This window comes from Triticum urartu, chromosome 5A (assembly GCF_056163025.1).
Source record: "Triticum urartu cultivar PI428250 chromosome 5A, HENAU_Tu73, whole genome shotgun sequence".
In the NCBI taxonomy this organism is placed as follows: Eukaryota; Viridiplantae; Streptophyta; class Magnoliopsida; order Poales; family Poaceae; genus Triticum; species Triticum urartu.
In genome coordinates, this window is record NC_141877.1 from 623,757,886 (window position 1) to 623,780,003 (window position 22,118).

Genomic DNA, 22,118 nt, shown 5'->3' on the forward strand with positions numbered 1-22,118 from the left:
TAGAGTCCTGACTGATAGTGAGTGTTCAATTCCGCGGATCAAGCACTTGAAAAATATATAACAAATACATGATTTAGATCGAGGAGTGTTCGTAACCGGGCTAGCTAGTTTTTGTATATATCATCACCTATCAATTGTTTTGTTGTTGTACGGAAAATTTGTGCCATGTTTGGTTCTCTTTATCTGTCGTAATTTGCCGGATTTTCAAAATACATGAATAGGAAAAAATGCGGGTGTAGAGTGACATGTCCTTTTGTATTCTCTATATAGGATTACAAGACTAAAGAAATTTGGATAGAATTGTATTTGGTAGCCCAGAAAAAACAAAGAAATTTTTGCAAGAGGTTTGACTGGAAGGAAAATTTTCCCCATCAAAATAGAGTACAAATGAATTCTATGAAGAAAAAAAACCCATAAGATTCCAATACTGCACATCAAACCCCTAATGATTTGATTCCAATACTGTACAAAGGATTCCACATTTTATAGAATAATCATTTACTATTCATCTAGTGAGCGAGAGGATTAACCAGGTGACCAAGAAACAAAACTGCATCTGTCCCCTCCTCTACCACGGCAAATAAGAAAGGTCGATCCGCCACAACATCGACCAGATCCCGTGGTGCCCCAGGAGCCGCACTACCAAAGCAGAGGACGGCCGTGGCAGCGGCGGCCACGGTGCCTACCTCGTCCACCTCGATAGTGGCCTTATGGTACACCCCGGTGATGGAAATCCCTTCCCCGCCGGTCATCATGCCCGAGAAGTCGCCGCCTTGGAAAGCCCTAGTGACACCAGCTTCCGCATGTCGGATGACACTTCGAACTCGGATGTGAACTTGAACTTGGGGACCATGAACTGCCCGACTGGAACCTTCTTTGTCGGCGTGTGCGTCTTTGATGAACTCTGGCGTCGACACAGCCTTGTCGTACAGATCGACGATCTCAGTCTCGCTGTCCGGTAGTAGGATAAGCATGTAGAATTCAGCTTGCTGCTGCACATCGTTCTTGTACGGCAGCTTGAGGGCCCTGAAGCCCGGGTAGACCGCGATCTACTGTGACTCGCTTGTCGTCATGGATGGCACGCGCACGGTGGTGCCGCCTGGGATGTGGAACGGCGCGGTAGAGACGTCGAACGGCTGTGTCCACGCCCCTTTGAAGTAGAGCGCGTTGGCGAGGACGACCGCCGTGCCGGAGTTGACGGAGCCCGGAGGCAGGACTTGGAGGATTTGCTTGTTGGTCGCGTCCGCCACAAAGGCGTTCACGCGCTGCCTCGCCTGCTCAGCCCCCGACACGAAGTCCACGGATTCTACCATGGTGTTGTACCGCGACGCGGCGATGGCCGTGAACTCTGACTTGAGCGCCAGCATCCGGTCCACCCACACGCCGCTGGCGAAGGACGTCTGCGCTATGCTGTTGAGCCTGCCGACGAGCTCGGTCGCCATCGCGCGGTGCAGCTCGTTGAGTGATGCCGACCCAAGGAACCGCAGGAGCTCGTTAAGCGTGTCACGCCGCGCGCCAGCGGCCACCTTCGCGAGCGCCGCGTGGATGGACAGCGGCGAGATGACGAAGTTGCTCCCCATGCCGCCTTCCGCCCGGACGCCGGCCTCCCTGGCGAGAGCCAGGCACGATGCGTTCCTGAAGGCGGGGTCGACACCAGGAGCTGGAGGCGCCTCGGTGAACAGGGTCGAGCTGAGGCGCCATGGGGCGAGCAGGGTCAAGCAGAACAAGAACTTCCTGAAGGGCGACATCGGAATTTTTGGAAATATAAGCAAATTACTACGAGATTTAATCCGAATAAACAGAAGATAAATCATGACCATAGCAGCAGAGATTAAACTAATCATGCGAACTAGCATAGCAGATGAACATATCACATCTAGGGCACGTACTAGAAGCATGAATTCTACCACGGTCTCGAACAGGAAGGATAGAATCACATACGGTGCAGCGGGTGCAGCACCGCCGGTGTTGACGTTGTCGCCCATGTCGTCGAGGACGAGGTTGCCGAGGTCGGGGAAGAAGACGTCGTTTGCGAAGTCGTCTGCCAGCAGTCGCGCGAGTGCGCTCACCAAAAACCTGATCGCCCCTCTCCCGTACAGGATCATGAGAGGCGGGGTTCCGGAGGCCTGCTGTCCCTTCTCGCGGTGCACGCTGGAAGGAGGGATGGAGAAGACTTGCTTGGCGGCGGTGGTGAGAAACAATACGAAGCGGCAGCCACTAGGGTAGACGTCTGTCTGACTATATAGTGCGGGCCGGGTAGGTCGTGGGAGTAAACCCCACGTCCGAGTCGTCACGATCCAAAAGAATCGGAAATGGTTCAGTAATTAACGCGTCGGTTAATTATTAATTAATGACTCATTAATTTTCCCATGCAGCAAAAATATAGACAACGTGCATAGCTCTGTCCTCGACTCGGCTCAATCCCGCAACCCGCGGCGCGTCGTGACGAGGCGAGGCGTGGCGTGGCGAGGCGAGCGAGGAGGAGGAGCGCGCGTGTAGGTCTCCTCTTCTCATGCTCATACAAGTGGTAGAAGAGCTCACCTTATAAAGATGTGCAACTCTCTCTCAACTTCCGGGGTGGGACTAAACTTTAGCCTCACTCACTCCACTCACATGTGTGCATGAATGGGCCAAGAGAATTTCAGAATTTTAGTTGGGATTTGGGCCAAAGGCCTACTAGGAAAATTCCAACAATCCCCCACAAAGTCTCATTGGCACATCTCATCATTTAGTTCCAAAACATTGTTTTATATATCGGTGCTTAGTGGAGACTGTGAAGTTGAAGTTCCACTTAGAAATTTATGCTACACTAGATCACAACTTGAATAGTGGACTATGCATTGAACTACAAGTTTTCGGTGAAACTAGTTTCACACAAATTCTTGACCGATACTGGGCTGCCACAAGGCTTCCCCGCGGGTGGAGCGTATACGTCATACTCCAGGGCCTTTCATGAATTTATTAAAGAACACCCAATTCTCACAGACTACGACGTTAACAGTCAAATTCATATAGGTGTGTTCCTCAGAAGATGTTCTGCAGGACAACATCTCTGCTTACCCGAATAAGCCACTTGGAACACATTAAGATAAGTATCAACCTGCCATGCAGATTAGGAGAGTATTGCATCTTCACGGAGTGGGATAATTAATATAGGGATACTCTCCTCCCGGCTGACCAACAGCTTGTCTCCCACTTCTACTTCACGGGATCTCCGATCACATAGAGTGGGTTACCACTATGGACAACTCATGCGGTGGGTCTCAAACCGATCTCCATCGATGCATTATCTATCACATTACGTGATAGACCCTTTGTGAAGGGATCTTCCAAGTTTTTCGATGTTTGAATATAATCCAACGTAATAACTCCAGAGTTCCTCAATTTTCTGACAGATTTTAGTCTCCTCTTCACATGCCTTGAGGACTTCATATTGTCCTTAGAACTGTTTATCTTGACGATCACAGTTTGATTATCATAGTTCATCAGGATAGGGGGTATTGGTTTTTTAACCATAGGTAAGTCCATCAAGAGTTCACGAAGCCACTCTACTTCAACAGTGGCAGTGTCTAATGCTGTGAGTTCTGCTTCCATAGTTGACCTCATTAAGGTGGTCTGCTTGCAAGACTTCCAGGAAACAGCGCCACCACCAAGTGTAAAAACATAACCACTTGTGGCCTTAATCTCATCAGCATCAGATATCCAGTTTGAGTCACTATAACCCTCCAGTACCCTTGGATACCCGGTGTAGTGAATCCCATAGCTCACGGTGCCTTTCAAATAGCGCATAACTCTCTCAAGCGCATGCCAATGATCATCTCCCGTTTTTGACACAAACCGACTCAGCTTGCTCACAGCAAAAGAGATGTCAGGCCTCGTGGCACTCGCCAAATACATAAGCGAGCCAATAATCTGAGAATACCTCAGTTGATCTCTAGCAATCCGTTGATTCTTTCAAAGCAACACACTAGCATCATATGGAGTTGGAGAAAGCGTGTAGTCGCTATACCCAAAACGATTCAAGACCTTTTCCACATAATGAGACTGAAGCAGTGTGATCCCACCATTCTCATCTCTCAACAGCTTGATGTTTAAGATAACATCAGCTACTCCTAGATCCTTCATCTCAAAACAGCGAGATAAGAAATCCTTAACCTCCTTGATTAAATCAAGTTTGGTTCCAAAGATCAATATGTCGTCGACATACAGACAAAGAATAACTCTTTCGCCCCCACCATAGCGATAGTACACGCACTTGTCACCATCGTTTATTACAAAGCCGGCAGCAGTTAATGTTCTTTCGAACTTCTCATGCAACTTCTTAGGAGCTTGTTTAAGGCCATATAAAGACTTTAATAACTTGCACACCTTTCCTTCCTGACCAGGTACTACAAAACCATCTGGCTGATCCATGTAAATTTCCTCCTTCAACTCTCCATTAAGGAAAGCCGTCTTAACGTCCATTTGATGAACGAGAAGACCATGTGAGGCAGCCAGTGATAGTAGCACCCGAATTGTGGTCAGTCTAGCCATGGGTGAGTAAGTATCAAAGAAGTCTTCACCTTCTTTCTAGGTATAACCCTTGGCCACAAGCCGTGCCTTGTACTTTTCAATCGTACCATCAGGTCTAAGCTTCTTCTTGAACACCCACTTACATCCTACAGGTTTGCACCCATAAGGACGGTCAGTGATCTCCCAGGTACCGTTAGCTAAGATGGAATCCATCTCGCTATGTACAGCTTCCTTCCAGTAGTCAGCATCAGGAGATGCATAGGCTTCTGAAATAGTCCTGGGTGTGTCATCCACGAGGTACACAATGAAATCATCACCAAAAGACTTTGCAGTCCTCTGTCTCTTACTCCTCACAGGAGTTCCATTGTTACCCTCAACAGGATTCTCAACGTGTTCCATCACAATGGTGGGTTCAGGAATTACAGTGAATTCCTCACTAGATGGAGTAGGTATCTCCTGATTTGATGAACTCGACATATCCTTCATAGGAAATATGTCCTCAAAGAAAGTTGCATCATTTGATTCCATAATCATACCAACATGCATGTCGGATACCTCAGATTTTATTATCAAAAATCTATAGCCGATGCTATGAAAAGCATAGCCCAGAAGAACACAATCCACGGTTTTTGGTCCAAGCTTGCGCTTCTTGGGAATTGGTATATTGACTTTCGCCAAACAACCCCAAGTACGTAGGTAAGAGAGTTTCAACCTTTTCCTTTCCCATTCCTCAAATGGATTCATGGTCTTATGCTTTGTGGGAACTCGGTTTAGGACATGACACACAGTCATTAGCGCCTCCCCCCACCATTCCTTGGATAGACCTGAAGTGTCTAACATGGTGTTAACCATATCAGTTAGAGTTCGGTTCTTTCTTTCGGCTACCACATTTGACTGGGGTGAGTAGGGAGGCGTCCTCTCATGGATTATACCATGTTCCGCACAAAACAGATCAAATTCATTGGAAAAATACTCTCCACCACGATCAGACCTAAGCCGTTTAATTTTTCGATCAAGTTGGTTCTCTGCCTCAGCTTTATAGTTTTTAAAGAAAGTCAAAGCCTCATCTTTTGGTTTCAGAAGATACACATAACAATATCTAGTGGAGTCATCAATCAACGTCATGAAGTATCTCTTTCCACCTTTTGTCAACACACCATTCATCTCACAAAGATCAGAATGTATAAGCTCTAGTGGCGCCAAGTCTCTTGCCTCTGCAGTCTTATGGGACTTGCGAGGTTGCTTAGCTTGCACACATACTTGGCACTTGGAGCCTTTGACAGTAGAGATTTTCGGAATTAAATTCATATTGGCTAACTGCGTCATGAAACCAAAGTTAATATGACAGAGTCATGAATGCCAAATAACAGACTCATTATTGTGGCAAACATTACTAATAACTTTAGTGCAAATATCTGACAAAGATAGGCGGAACAAGCCTCCGCACTCATAGCCTTTTCCAACAAATTGTCCACACTTATAAATTACAACTTTATTGGATTTGAAAACCAACTTAAAACCATCTCGGCATAAACGGAAACCACTAACGAGATTTTTATTGATGGACGACACATGATGAACGTTCTTCAGACGCACAGTCTTCCCCGAATTAAACTTCAGATCGACCGTACCAACACCTCGAACGATGGCATGTGACCCGTTCCCCATCAGCACGGGTGAAGTCCCTGTTGCCTTGTAAGAAGAAAACATGGAGGCGTCAGCACAAACATGTACATTGGCACCGGTGTCAATTAACCAATCAGGGGATTGAAATACTGAAAGGATGGTAGGAAAAATACCGTAACCTGATTCCTTCATATCAGTATCACCGATGACAACATTAGCGGACTTGCCGCTCTTCTCATGTTCGTGCTCCTCAAAGCGGTTAGGAAACTTCGGAGCCCAGTGATTAGGATCACCGCAGACATGGCAAAGTCCCTTCCCCTTCTTATGAGAATTCTTCTTGAAGTTGGTAGAATGTGATGGCTTGTTCTTTGTATCAAACTTGCCTTTGCCCTGAGTTTTGTTCTTATTGTTTTTGAACTTGTTGGGCTGGGAGTTCTTCTTCTGTACCATGTGGGCACTAGAACCTCCCTCAACAACTCGAGCACGTGTGTCCTTTGCTCTCGCCTTCTCTTCAATATCAAGAGTACCAATTAGATCCGCAACGGAAAACTCATGTCTCTTGTGTTTCAGGGAAGTAGCAAAATTGTTCCACGAAGGTGGAAGCTTGGCAATGATGCCTCCGGCAACAAATTTGTCCGGCAACACACACTTGAAGTACTCAAGTTCTTTTGCGAGCGACTGTATCTCATGAGCCTGCTGTACAACAGGGTGCTCATCAGTCATCTTGTAGTCATAGAATTGCTCCATGACGTACCACTCGCTGCGGCGTACGAGGCACCAAACTTGGCCTTGAGCGCAGCCCACATGTCCCTGCCGTTGTCAAACGACATATACGAATCCACAATGGAGTCATCAAGAACACTCAGAAGAGCGCCTTTAAAGAGGGTATCGATCTTCTCAAAAGCTTCCAGCTGTGCTGGATTAAGATCGCCCTCAGGCTTGCCCTTGGTGGCATCATAGCAGCCCATGGTATGAAACCAGTAGACTGCTCTCGTGCGCCACCTCTTATATTGCTCCCCCTTAAATGCAGGCGGCTTCAGATGCGCAGAAAAACCACTCGGACTAAATTGCCTATAATCAGGTTTTTGGATTGTTGGAAATATGAGCAAATTACTACGAGATTTAATCCGAATAAACAGAAGATACATCATGACCACAACAACAGAGATTAAACTAATTATGCGAACTAGCATAGCAGATGAACATATCACATCTAGGGCACATACTAGAAGCATCAATTCTACCACGATCTCGAACAGGAAGGATAGAATCACATATGGTGCAGCGGGTGCAGCACCGCCGGCGTTGACATTGTCGCCCATGTCGTTGAGGACGAGGTTGCCGAGGTCGGGGAAGATGTCGTCGTTCGCAAAGTCGTCGCTGCCAGCAGTCGCGCGAGTGCGCTCCCCAAAAACCTGATCGCCCCTCTCCCGTACAGGATCACGAGAGGCGGGGTTCCAGGGGCCTGTTGTCCCTTCTCGCGGTGCACGCCGGAAGGAGGGATGGAGAAGACTTGCTTGGCGGCGCAATGATCTGGAACGGTGGTGAGAAACTATACGAGGCGGCGGCCGCTAGGGTAGACGTCTGCCTGACTATATAGTGCGGGCCGCGAAGGTCGTGGGAGTAAACCCCACGTCCGAGTCGTCACGATCCAAAAGAATCGGAAACGGTTCAGTAATTAACTCGTCCGTTAATTATTAATTAATGACTCATTAATTTTCCCATGCAGCAACAATATAGACAACGTGCATAGCTCTGTCCTCGGCTCAGCTCAATCCCGCAACACGCAACCCGCGGCGCGTCGTGACGAGGCGTGGCGTGGCGTGGCGAGGCGAGCAAGGAGGAGGAGCGCGCGTGTAGGTCTGCTCTTCTCATGCTCATACAAGTGGTAAAAGAGCTCACCTTATAAAGAGGTGCAACTCTCTCTTAACTTTCGGGGTGGGACTAAACTTTAGCCTCACTCACTCCACTCACATGTGTGCATGAATGGGCCAAGAGAATTTCAGAATTTTAGTTGGGCTTTGGGCCAAAGGCCTACTAGCAAAATTCCAACAATCGCTGTTTTGGGACGGAGGGAGTATGATGCAAGTGTGTAACCCCTAAGGGCCGCGTGTGGTTTGTATTAATAAGAGAACAGCCGTGGCTTACACGAAAGGAGATCGCTTAGGATTCATCATGGAATTACAGAAGCTCCGTAGAAGAGTTAGAACAGAAGAAGAGATAGAATCTAATACGAGTACAAGTTAAACACCTCTCCTATCTCGCATCTGGATTAGGGTCAGGTGCACAATGAACTACTAATAGGCTGTTAGCCTAATTATCAATTTATTTATGGAAACATCCCTTAACCGACTTAACACTTCCCTAAAAAAAACCTTAACCGACTTGTCTTTTTTTGAGGAAATAACCGACTTATCCTTGAAAGGACAAACTTGACCGACTTCAGCCGCTTCTCGCTTCCTTTCAGATGTCAACTTCCTCCATTATTCATCTCTACTAGAAGTTTGTCACACGCTTTGCTGCGTCATCTCTGTAGATCGACGGTCGCATCTTCATATGTATACGGCAGGACAACCTATCACATTTACTCCCTCTTTCTAAATATAAGTTTTTTTAGATATTGTATTATGAACTACATACGAATGGATATTAACATATTTTAGAGTATAGATTTATTCATTTTGCTTCGTATGTAGTCTCTTATTAAAATATCTAAACAGACTTATATTTAGGAACGGAGGGAGTAACACATAGACATGCATTAATCTTGCCTACTGAGATAATCTCAGATTAACATCAAGGACATGTAAAATTAGTTTGGCAGCCCCCTACTATGATAGTATCCACTACAATGCCATAAGTCGAGTGTAGAAACATGGGTACTCGACTTACATTCACATAAGCAAGTATGGAATGGCAAACACACAACAACAAAAGGCAACACGGATTATGTCTAAATAAGTCGAGGTGGGTAAAAAAAGGTTCTTGGCTTTTGTACAACACTCGACATATAGAAAAAATGCACTCGGCTTGCAATTAGGGCTCGGCAATGATCGTTTCCATGTGGAGATCATGTACACCACAGACATCTTCGTGATGGAGCTAGAAGTAAGGTGGTTACCCGATAAACGACACTCGGCTTACAGGTACTCTATTTTTTCCAAACCTATTTTTTAGTTCAAAAATGATTTATAATGTGGCGCATTGCATGTTATTTCTTTTCCTTTTCCTTATCCATTCTGTTTGGGTTAGTTTTCATCACCCTTTCTATGCTCCAATTTCACGATCTCTGTCCAATTAATTACCAGCATTTTGCCACTTTGAAGTTGTGGGGTATTGCTTAAACTTGGCCTGGCATGACACCATGCATGACCTACCCTATCACAAACTAAGAGTAATTCACCATGGTCTACCCCATCTTGTTGCCAGTCAAAGCCCTAAACTACACGGGGCCCATGGATGGGCATCGTCTGAAAACACGCGAGGGTGGATCAAAACCACCCTCACCTACATGTGGTACCAAAACTGTTTGAGCTCTAACATCTCGACACATGTCGTGAGTCATGGCACTTACAAGAAACCCCAACAATATTGAGCAAGTAAGAAATATGATCAAAAAACCACACACATACATAATCCATTGTCCGTTGGCACACAATAAGACCAATTGAAGTTAATGTGCAAAGAAATGGATGTAATACGCACAGGGAGAATCTACCATGATCTATGTAATACGCACAGGGAGAATAAACCATGATCTGTTGCCACCCCCTTCATATCCCTGCCCACGTATTTAACTATGAGTCAAATGATGATCTTTAAGCAAGATTTGAATTGCATCTTTATTAAGTGGCAATGAAGATGTATTGGTAACATGAACAACCCCAAGAAAACTCTCACATCCTATTCCCGATTTATCAATGTCAATGTCTACATCAAAATGAACTAGATGTTGGGAATCAGGACAATGTATTCCAGTATCTTCAATTTCATTTTACACTTCGGCTACAACCTTCCTTGTTCTAGCCTCAAAATTCCAAAAAATGACATAATGTCACCGTTCCTCTTCACTTTCAGTTCTACGATTACAAAAAAGGCACAAGAAAAATAAGAATCAATACGCAATAGTTGAGTAGTGACTACACGATGGCATCAATTCATACATGTAACCGGTGACTAAACAATCACAATGCGAAATTGACCACATATTTAGGTTCAAGAAGTAAATGACATCAATTCATATGCCAAATTAACTTTATATTCAGGTTCAGTAAGTAAATAGCATCGAGTCACACATATGAGATCTGACTACATAAGTAAAACAATGCCAAGCTGACCGCAAGTAAATGACATCAATTGATTCAATTCACTATTCTTTGACACGGAAATGCAGAAAAACTCACACACTAGCACGATTGGACGAGGTGTCGGGCGTCACTAGTGTCGCAGTGGGGATGAGAGGGAGGTGGTAGCAACAACTTTTTTTCTGATAAATGGCGCATTCGTTATCTCAAGATGTAGCATCAAGAGGACACAAAGCATGATTAGTAACATGCAACCTCTCCATAACTAAGATGCACACAACTCACGCTGGCAATGGGATTACCCAGGCAAGTATTGGACTCCCATTCCCATCACCGTGAAAACCTTCCCATGCCCGATCCCATCCCCATACCTGTCTGCGGGGATAGAAATATTCTCACCCCCATCCTCGTCAAGTTTTTATCCCCATGGGGAAACCCATGCATGCAATCAACAACAACTTTCGATAGCATTTCAGTAGAAAAAAATAGCATTTTAGCATAGTAAATAATATGTTGTGGCTAGGTTAGGGTTTACTTATGGATTTTTGGCCAAATGGGTGGGTGGTAGTAAATTTAGGTCGGTAAGGGTGGGAACTACATGGGGCATACTAATTTTAGAGACCACATGTAAGGTCTTCATCGGTAAGGCAGGTAAGGGGCATGGGTAATGCTGTCCCATCCCCATCCCCGTCTTGCACGTTGAGTAAGATATTTGACCCACCAGCTTCCCTATGGGCATTAAATCTAGCACATCCCCGTCGCTTAATAGATTAATCACCCATGGGGATGCCTGTAATAGTTAACCATTTCCAAATTAACACACAACCAATCACCAAAAGGTAGCAACAGCTAATTGAGTAGGAAGTGAAGGAAATATGCCCTAGAGGCAATAATAAAGTTATTATTTATTTCCTCATATCATGATAAATGTTTATTATTCATGCTAGAATTGTATTAACCGAGAACATAATACATGTGTGAATACATAGACAAACAGAGTGTCACTAGTATGCCTCTACTTGAGTAGCTCGTTGATCAACGATGGTTATGTTTCCTAACCATAGACATGAGTTGTCATTTGATAAACGGGATCACATCATTAGGAGAATGATGTGATTGACATGACCCATTCCGTTATCTTAGCACTTGATCGTTTAAGTTTACTGCTATTGTTTTCTTCATGACTTATACATGTTCCTATGACTATGAGATTATGCAACTCCCGTATACCGTAGGAACACTTTGTGTGCTACCAAACATCACAACGTAACTGGGTGATTATAAAGGTGCTCTACAGGTGTTTCCAATGGTGTTCGTGGAGTTGGCATAGATCAAGAATAGAATTTGTCACTCCAATTGTCGGAGAGGTATCTCCGGGCCCTCTCGGTAATGCACATCACTATAAGCCGTGCAAGCAATGTAACTAATGAGTTAGTTGCGGGATGATGCATTACAGAACGAGTAAAGAGACTTTCCGGTAACGGGATTGAGCTGGTATTGAGATACCGACGATCGAATCTCGAGCAAGTAACATACCGATGACAAAGGGAACAACGTATGTTGTTATGCAGTTTGACCAATAAAGATCTTCGTAGAATATGTAGGAACCAATATGAGCATCTAGGTTCCTCTATGGGTTATTGACCGGAGACATGTCTCGGTCATGTCTACATAGTTCTCGAACCTGTAGGGTCCGCACGCTTAAAGTTCTGTGATGATCGGTATTATGAGTTTTTGTGTTTTTGATGTACCGAAGGTAGTTCGGAGTCCCAGATATGATCACGGACATGACGAGTAGTCTCGAAATGGTCGAGATGTAAAGATCGATATATTGGACGACTATGTTCGGACACCGGAAGTGTTTCGGGAGGTTTTAGGCATATACCGGAGTACCGGGGGGTTACCGGAACCCCCCGGGGAGTATATTGGGCCTAATGGGCCCTAGTGGGATAAGTGAAGGAAATATGCCCTAGAGGCAATAATAAAGTTATTATTTATTTCCTTGTATCATGATAAATGTTTATTATTCATGCTAGAATTGTATTAACCGGAAACATGATACATGTGTGAATACATAGACAAACAGAGTGTCACTAGTATGCCTCTACTTGACTAGCTCGTTGATCAAAGATGGTTATGTTTCCTAGCCATAGACAAAGAGTTGTCATTTGATTAACGGAATCACATCATTAGGAGAATGATGTGATTGACTTGACCCATTTTGTTAGCTTAGCACTTGATCGTTTAGTATGTTGCTATTGCTTTCTTCATGACTTATACATGTTCCTATGACTATGAGATTATGCAACTCCCGTTTACCGGAGGAACACTTTGTGTGCTACCAAACGTCACAACGTAACTGGGTGATTATAAAGGTGCTCTACAGGTGTCTCCGAAGGTACTTGTTGGGTTGGCGTATTTCGAGATTAGGATTTGTCACTCCGATTGTCGGAGAGGTATCTCTGGGCCCACTCGGTTAAACACATCACTTAAGCCTCACAAGCATTGCAACTAATGAGTTAGTTGTGGGATGATGTATTACAGAATGAGTAAAGAGACTTGCCGGTAACGATATTGAACTAGGTATTGAGATACCGACGATCGAATCTCGGGCAAGTAACATAGCGATGACAAAGGGAACAACATATGTTGTTATGCGGTTTGACTGATAAAGATCTTCGTAGAATATGTAGGAGCCAATATGAGCATCCAGGTTCCGCCATTGGTTATTGACCGGAGATGTGTCTCGGTCATGTCTACATAGTTCTCGAACCCGTAGGGTCCGCACGCTTAAAGTTCTATGACAGTTATATTATGAGTTTATGTGTTTTGATGTACCAAAGGTAGTTCGGAGTCCCGGATGTGATCACGGACATGACGAGGAGTCTTGAAATGGTTGAGACATAAAGATCGATATATTGGATGACTATGTTCGGACACCGGAATGGTTTTGGGGAGTTTCGGGCATATAACGGAGTACCGAGGGGTTACCGGAACTCCCCGGGGAGACTAATGGGCCTATTGGGCCCTGGTGGAGAAGAGGAGGGGCGGCCAAGGGCAGCCACGCCCCCTCCCCCCAGTCCAAATTGGACAAGGAGGGGGCGGCGCCCCCCTTTCCTTTCCCCCTCGCTCTCCTTCCCTCTCCTCTCCTACTCCCACATGGAAGGGGGAGTCCTACTCCCTGTGGGAGTAGGACTCCTCATGGGGCGCGCCTAGAGTGGCCGGTCCCCTCCCCCTCCTCCACTCCTTTATATACGGGGAGGGAGGCACCCCTTGGAGACACAACAATTGATCTCTTGGATCTCTTAGCCGTGTGCGGTGCCGCCCTCCACCATAATCCACCTCGATAATATTGTAGTGGTGCTTAGGCGAAGCCCTGCGTTGGTAGAACATCATCATCGTCACCACGCTGTCGTGCTGACAGAACTCTCCCTCAAAGCTCGAATGGATCGTGAGCTCGCGGGACGTCACCGAGCTGAACGGGTGCTGAACGCGGAGGTGCCGTACGTTCGGTACTGAGGATCGGCCGATCGTGAAGACGTTCGACTACATCAACCACGTTGTTATAACGCTTCCGCTTATGGTCTACAACACTCTCCCCTCTCATTGCTATGCATCACCATGATCTTGCGTGTGCGTAGGAAATTTTTTGAAATTACTGCTTTCCCCAACAGTGGCATCCGACCCAGGTTTATGCGTAGATGTTATATGCACGAGTAGAACACAAGTGAGTTGTGGGCGATACAAGTCATACTGCTTACCAGCATGTCATACTTTGGTTCAGCGGTATTGTTGGATGAAGCATCCCGTACCGACATTACGCGTACGCTTATGCGAGACTGGTTCTACCGACGTGCTTTGCACACAGGTGGCTGGCGGGTGTCAGTTTCTCCAACTTTACTTGAACCGAGTGTGGCTACACCTGGTCCTTGTGAAGGTTAAAGCAGCACTAACTTGATGGAATATCGTTGTGGTTTTGATGCGTAGGTATGAACGGTTCTTGCTCAGCCCATAGCAGTCACGCAAAACTTGCAACAACAAAGTAGAGGACGTCTAACTTGTTTTTGCAGGGCATGTTGTGATGTGATATGGTCAATACATGATGCTATATTTATTGTATGAGATGATCATGTTTTGTAACGGAGTTATCGGCAACTGGCAGGAGCCATATGGTTGTCGCTTTATTGTATGCAATGCAATCGCCCTGTAATTGCTTTACTTTATCAGTAAGCGGTAGCAATAGTCGTAGAAGCAATAGTTGGCGAGACGACTGATACGTCTCCGTCGTATCTACTTTTCCAAACACTTTTGCCCTTATTTTGGACTCTAACTTGCATGATTTGAATGGAACTAACCCAGACTGATGTTGTTTTCAGCAGAATTACCATGGTGTTATTTAGGGACAATTGCATTTTTACCCCTAGTTGGTTCCTACCCACGGGTTTTGCCCTTCCTTTTCGAGCTTGCTCAGTTTTGCCCTTACTTTTTCCGTCGAGGTCCCTCGAATGCCCTTTGACCGTTAGACCAAAACATTGAAAATTCATAACTAATTCATATTAACTCAGAAAAATGCAAATAAGATATCAAAATGTTCAGATAAACATTACCTTTATGTGCATATCATTTGCATTCAGGACAAATGCACCCTTTAAACTACCTGAGGTAATTAATGTTATTAACATTATTAAAATAAAAAGGTATAAACAATATTTGTTTCATGAATAAAAATTACATGCAAATGTCGGTGATGTTTTCTGAACATCCAGATATCTTATTTGCATTTTTCTGAGTTCGTATCATCTTGTTATGAATGTTCTAATGACTTTGGCAATTATTTGGAAACTTCATAACGAATTGATACGAACTTAGAAAAACGGAAATAAGATATCAGGATGTTCAAGAAACATCACCTACATTTGCATGTAATTTTTATTCATGAAAAAATATTGTTTTACCTTCTTATTTTTAATAATGTTAATAACATTAATTACCTTAGGTAGTTTAAAGGGTGCTTTTGTCCTGAATACAAATGATATGCACATACAGGTAATGTCTATCTGAACATTTTGATATCTTATTTGCATTTTTCTGAGTTCATATGAATTAGTTATGAATTTTCAAAGTTTTGGTCAAACTGTCAAAGGGCATTCGAGGGACCTCGACAGAAAAAGTAAGGGCAAAACTGAGCAGGCTCGAAAAGTAAGGGCAAAACCCGTGAATAGGAACCAACTAGGGGCAAAAATGCAATTGTCCCTATTATTTATGTGCAGAAACAAACGATCTCAGAATGGCCTGAAACTTCACAGAGCAACTTTTTGGAAAATATAAAAAATACCTACAAAAGATGAAGGCCAGGGGGCCCACCACCTGTCCACGAGGGTGGGGGCGCGCCCCCCTACCTCGTGGGCCCCCTGGAGCTCCTCCGACTCCAACTCCAACTCTATATATTGTGTTTCAGGGAGAAAAAAATCAGAGAGAAGAATTCATCGCGTTTTACAATACGGAGCCGCTGCCAAGCCTAAAACCTCTCAGGAGGGCTGATCTGGAGCCCATTCGGGGCTCCGGAGAGGGGAATCCGTCGCCATCGTCATCGCGAACCATCCTCCATCACCAATTTCATGATGCTCACCGCCGTGCGTGAGTAATTCCATCGTAGGCTTGCTGGACGGTGATGGGTTGGATAAGCTTTACCATGTAATCGAGTTAGTTTTGTTAGGGTTTGATCCCTAGTATTTACTATGTTTTGAGATTGATGTTGCTATGAATTTGCTATGCTTAATGCTTGTCACTAGGGCCCGAGTGCCATGATTTCAGATCTGAACCTATTATGTTTTCATCAATATATGAGAGCTCTTGATCCTATCTTGCAAGTCTATAGTCACCTATTATGTGTTATGATCTGTTAACCCCGAAGTGACAATAATCGGGATACTTGCCGGTGATGACCGTAGTTTGAGGAGTTCATGTATTCACTATGTATTAATGCTTTGTTCCGGTACTCTATTAAAAGGAGGCCTTAATATCCCTTAGTTTCCATAAGGACCCCGCTGCCACGGGAGGGTAGGACAAAAGATGTCATGCAAGTTCTTTTCCATAAGCACGTATGACTATATTCGGAATACATGCCTATATTACATTGATAAACTAGAGCTAGTTTTGTGTCACCCTAGGTTATGATTGTTACATGATGAACCGCATCCGGCATAATTCTCCATCACTAATCCATTGCCTACGAGCTTTCCATATATTGTTCTTCGCTTATTTACTTTTACGTTGCTATTGCTATCATCACTATGCTACCTCTTGAGCAGTGCATTGGATTTCCCCGAAGAGGAGAGGATGATGCAGCAAAGTAGCGTAAGTATTTCCCTCAGTTTTTGAGAACCAAGGTATCAATCCAGTAGGAGGCTATGCGCGAGTCCCTCGTACCTACACAAAAACAATATCTCAATGCAACCAACGCGCTTAGGGGTTGTCAATCCCTTCACGGTCACTTACGAAAGTGAGATCTGATAGAGATGATAAATAATATTTTTGGTATTTTTGGTATAGAGACGCAAAGTGAAAAGTAAAAGGCAAAGTAAAAAAGCAAAGCAGTAATAAAGTGATGGAGATTGATATGATGAGAAAGAGACCCGGGGGCCATAGGTTTCAATAGTGGCTTCTCTCAAGAGCATAAGTATTCTACGGTGGGTGAACAAATTACTGTTGAGCAATTGACAGAATTGAGCATAGTTATGGGAATATCTAGGTATGATCATGTATATAGGCATCACGTCCGAGACAAGTAGACCGACTCCTGCCTGCATCTACTACTATTACTCCACTCATCGACCGCTATCCAGCATGCATCTAGAGTATTAAGTTAAAAACAGAGTAACGCCTTAAGCAAGATGACATGATGTAGAGGGATAGTTTCATGCAATATGATAAAAAACCCATCTTGTTACCCTCGATGGCAACGATACAATACGTGCCTTGCTGCCCCTTCTGTCACTGGGAAAGGACACCGCAAGACCGAACCCAAAGCTAAGCACTTCTCCCATGGCAAGAACAACCAATCTAGTAGGCCAAACCAAACTGATAATTCGAAGAGACTTGCAAAGATAACCAATCATACATAAAAGAATTCAGAGAAGATTCAAATATTATTCATAGATAGACTTGATCATAAACCCACAATTCATCGGTCTCAACAAACACACCACAAAAATAAGATTACATCGAAGAGATCTCTACGAGAGAGTGGGAGAACATTGTATTGAGATCCAAAAAGAGAGAAGAAGCCATCTAGCTACTAACTATGGACCTGTAGGTCTGAAGTAAACTACTCACACTTCACCGGAGGGGCTTGGATGATGATGTAGAAGCCCTCCGTGATCGATGCCCCCTCCGGCAGAGCTCCGGAACAGGCCCCAAGATGGGATCTCATGGATACAGAAAGTTGCGGTGGTGGAATTAGGTTTTTGGCTCCGTATCTGATCGTTTGGTGGTACATGGATATATATAGGAGGAAGAAGTACGTTGGTCGAGCAACAGGGGGCCCACGAGGGTGGAGGGCGCGCCTGGGAGAGGGGGGGCAGGTGCACCCCCTACCTCGTGCCCTCCTATTAATTGGCTTGCCATAGGGTCCAAGTCTCCTGAGTTGTATTCGGTGAGAAAATCACGTTCCCGAAGGTTTCATTCCGTTTGGACTCCATTTGATATTCCTTTTCTTCGAAACCCTATAACAGGCCAAAAACAACAATTCTAGGCTGGGCCTCCGGTTAATAGGTTAGTCCCCAAAATAATTGTCGGTGTACTAGAGTAGGGGTACCCTAGTATCCCGAACTTGTGCACGGGCAGTCGCAGCATCCCGCGGCAAGGCTTGCCGGGTGACCGCCAAGGTCCTCCATGGTTCCTTTGGAGCCATTCAAGAACAAAGTGTCCAAGCCAAGAAGATAAGACCCCGGTAAGAGGAGCTTGCCGGGAAAGCTAACGAAAGTATCCCAAGACCCCGGCAAGAGGAGCTTGCCAGGAAGGCCACCCAAGGCATTGCAAGGAACTTGCCGCGGCGCACCACGCGCCCCGGCAAGACCCGGTGAGCGACAAGCTCCCGGACGCGACAAGACAACGACCGCGGCAAGCCACCTCCCTGGGCCCGCGCTCCAGCACATCCACCGACGTGTCGCTCTGGGGCTCTTCCGGGCGTACGTGGCGGGAGGCTGTGCAACTAGGGGCGTGCGGTGGCAAGCGGCGCTGACAAGATCGCCATCGTGGCGGACTGTGGCGTCCCTGGCGGTCCCTTTTCGCACTGTTTAGGCGACACAGACAAGCATTTAAGGCCTTTGTCCCCTGCCTTCAGGGTTAGGTATGATACACTGTAGCAGGAAGCTGTGCCTACCACAGCACCTTTCCATTTCTACCCTTTGCCTCCGTTGCCACCTGTCGATGACCCCTTGAGCATATAAAAGGAGGCCCGTGTGCAACGTTGAGGGGGGTTAGCTAGCTCAGACTCACTCACGCTCAGTCTCGTTAGCTGCTGAAGTGTACTGTAGCACTTCGCACTCCCGAGCAAGAAATCAATACAAACCACAAAGCAGGAGTAGGCTTTTACGCATCCGTGCGGCCCGAACCTGGGTAAATCGCTCGCGTGCTTCGCCTCGATTTGCTCTTTGAACGATCTCCGCCCCCGCCGAACCGAAAGGGACCCGGTCCGCCGGTCCCATAGGTGTCCGTGGATCAGTACCCCGCCAGGTAGGGGGCGTCGAAGTTGTGTGAACCAGATCCGGCGTTCTCGCGAGCTAGATCTTCATCATCTTCATCAACATGCCGCCGAAGAAGAAGATTTCGGAGGCGGCTGCTCCGTCCGCGCCGAACCCACCATCGCCGGAGCAAACGGTTGATGGAGCAGGCGCCGGCGGAAGAACGGGCATCGGTGAGGGAGCTCACAGTGCTGCCAGGTCCAAGGACAAGGCTGCGCTGCCCATCGGCGGTGTAGCTGGCTCCCACAACGACCGAGCGCACTCCAAGACCTCGGCGTCCATGCATGCACCGCGCCCATCTCAGGAGGCGCGGGACCGGCAGCGTCATGGTACTCACGGTACCATGCGTTTGCTAGACCAAGACCGGGCTGGTGGATCTCGGAGCGCTCAGGACCACCATGCACGCCAACATGCTGGCACGAGCGACGCACGGTCGCCTGGACAGGATATTGCTCCTTCTAACGTGGTTAGAAGTCCGAGCATATCCCACTCCTCGCACCGTTCGCCACCACCGCCCGCCACTGCAGCAGAAGCTTTGGCGCGAGCTCAGCTGCTCCTAGACTACCCTCCAACGGCGGACAAGATCGACGATTGGAGGGCCACCATCCAGAGTCTCATCGGCTTTGCCAACGGCGACACTCCACGGCAGTCGAGCACGTCGCAGCCGCGGCAAGCCAGCCAGGCACGAGCCGGAGACGACAAGACTGGTGGGGGTGCAACTACTGTGCACTCTCCGCCCCGAAGGCCGAGATCGCCGACTCGCCGGATCCACCTCGACAGTGACTCCACCGCGTCGTCAGATCCGCGAGCTCGTCGCGATCAGCGCCAAGTTCTTCAAGAACGACAACAAGAAGACGCTCGTACTCGCATCGAGCGCCAAAGAGAAGCGCGACGTCAATCATACCAGCGCGCTGGGCCCTCTGTTGACATGCATGCGCCAGGGGAACCAGGCGACTTGCCGTACGCCGTAGGTTGCCCTGCGTTCACTCGTGAGCTGCGGCAAGTCCAGTGGCCCAGCACGAAGAATTTCAAACCAGATGTACCAGAGAAGTACGATGGCAAGACGCATCCGTCGGAGTTCCTCAGCATCTACACCATCGCGGTGCAGGCTGCCGGGGGGCGAGACGACAAGATCCTTGCCAACTACTTCCCTTTGGTGCTCAAGCCCAACGTCAGGTCCTGTCTCATGCACTTGCCGGACAACTCCATATCCTCCTAGGCTGATCTATGCCATCAGTTTGTCGGCGCCTTTACAGGCGGCCACAAACCTCATGGCCAAGAGAGTGACCTTCATCTGCTCGCCCAGAAGGAAGGAGAGCCCCTGCGCAAGTACATTCAGAGGTTCAGCCGTGTACAGTATAACATCCTAGACGTCCACCCCGCCGCGGTCATCAGCGTGTTCCATCAGAACGTGCGTAACCGCAGGATGCGAGAGGAGATGGCGATGTGCAGAATCAGAGACGTCAGTGAGCTGTATGCCCTGGCCGACAAGTGTGCACGTGCTGAGGAAGGGATGAGACTTCCCGGAGAGAAGACCGGAGCAGAAGGATCTGACAGTGAGGATGCCGCCCCAGCAAAGAAAAACCGGCGGCGGAACAGGAAGAAGAATGGCAAAGAGGTGCTGGTCGTTGAGCAGTCCGGCAACGAAGGTAGCGCCAACAAGGCCAAAATTGGTAGCTCCGGCAAGGAAGTTGCCGCGTGCACCAACTGCCAGGCTATGGCGGTCGCCGACAAGTAGGACGGCTCCGACAAGCAGTACTGCAAGATTCACCGCACCAAGGGCCATGATCTCCAGAGCTGCAAGAAGGTCGAGCAGCTTGTCCAGCAGCAAAAGGCTGAGTACGAGCGGCGAGACAAGGAGAGGGACCAAGGAGGTGCTGGAGAATCCGGCAAGAAGCGCATCGGCCGGGGAGGACGCCGCGGCAAGGCCAAGCAACGGCAAGGAGACAGACCTCCCCGCGGCCGCGACAACGATGAAGACGAGGACGACGATGAAGACATGGATGATGTTGAGACTAGTGAGCAGGAGTTTCAGAAAGCCACAGAGGTCTTGTGCGTTGACGGCGGTGCTTCTCTGCACACTTCACACCGCCAACTCAAGCAGTGGGTGGGGGAAGTCAATGTAGTAGAACCACCTGTCGAATCGCGCAAACTTCTGAAATGGTCCAGCACGCCTATCATCTTCGACATTGAGGATCACCCTGATCGCACAACTGCGGTCGGGTGCCTGCCGATGTTGGTTTCACCAACCATCCGCAACCTCAAGGTCACTAAGATGTTAGTTGACCGCGGGGCCGGCTTGAACCTGATTGCCTCCACTGTACTCCAGAAACTTCAGATCCCTGACAGCGAGCTCGAAGAGACCGACACATTCCAAGGAATTAACCGGTGAAGGAGCAAGCCGAAGGGGAAAGTCACGCTGCCCATAACATTTGGCAGCGAGCTCAACTTCAGGACTGAAAGGGTCACTTTTGACGTTGCCGATATTCCATTGCCTTACAATGGGATACTTGGCCGTCCAGCACTCGCCAAGTTCATGGCAGCCTCTCATTACGCATATAACATGCTGAAGATGCCAGGCCCGATAAGCGTCATCTCTGTCCCTGGCGACAAGAAAGATGCTCTTATCTGTGCCGACAAGATCTACCGGGAAGCAGCAGCCGCAGCAGAGAGCGAGTCACTTGCCGCTGAAGCTCCCGGGGGGAAGAAGACCAAGTCCGGCAAGAGTTCTGGTGCCCACTCCGGCAAGCGCACCTCTTCGGAGTGTTGCGCTGCCGTCGAGGACGCACCATCAAGCTCCACCGGCAAGTGTAAGAAGACGATGGCAGCTCCGCCAGAGATGAAAAAGGTGTCCGCCAAGGAGGACGGCACTGGTGGTACCTTCACCATCAGTGCCACTCTCGACCCTAAATAGGAAAGCACGCTCGTTGCT

The 22,118-nt window shown here is 47.2% G+C and overlaps 1 pseudogene; it reads right to left on the reverse strand.

The window, feature by feature from the left end:
• Positions 1-509: 509 nt before the first annotated feature.
• LOC125507523 (putative serpin-Z12) lies at positions 510-1,748 on the reverse strand (annotated as a pseudogene).
• Between the last annotated feature and the right edge of the window lie 20,370 nt (positions 1,749-22,118).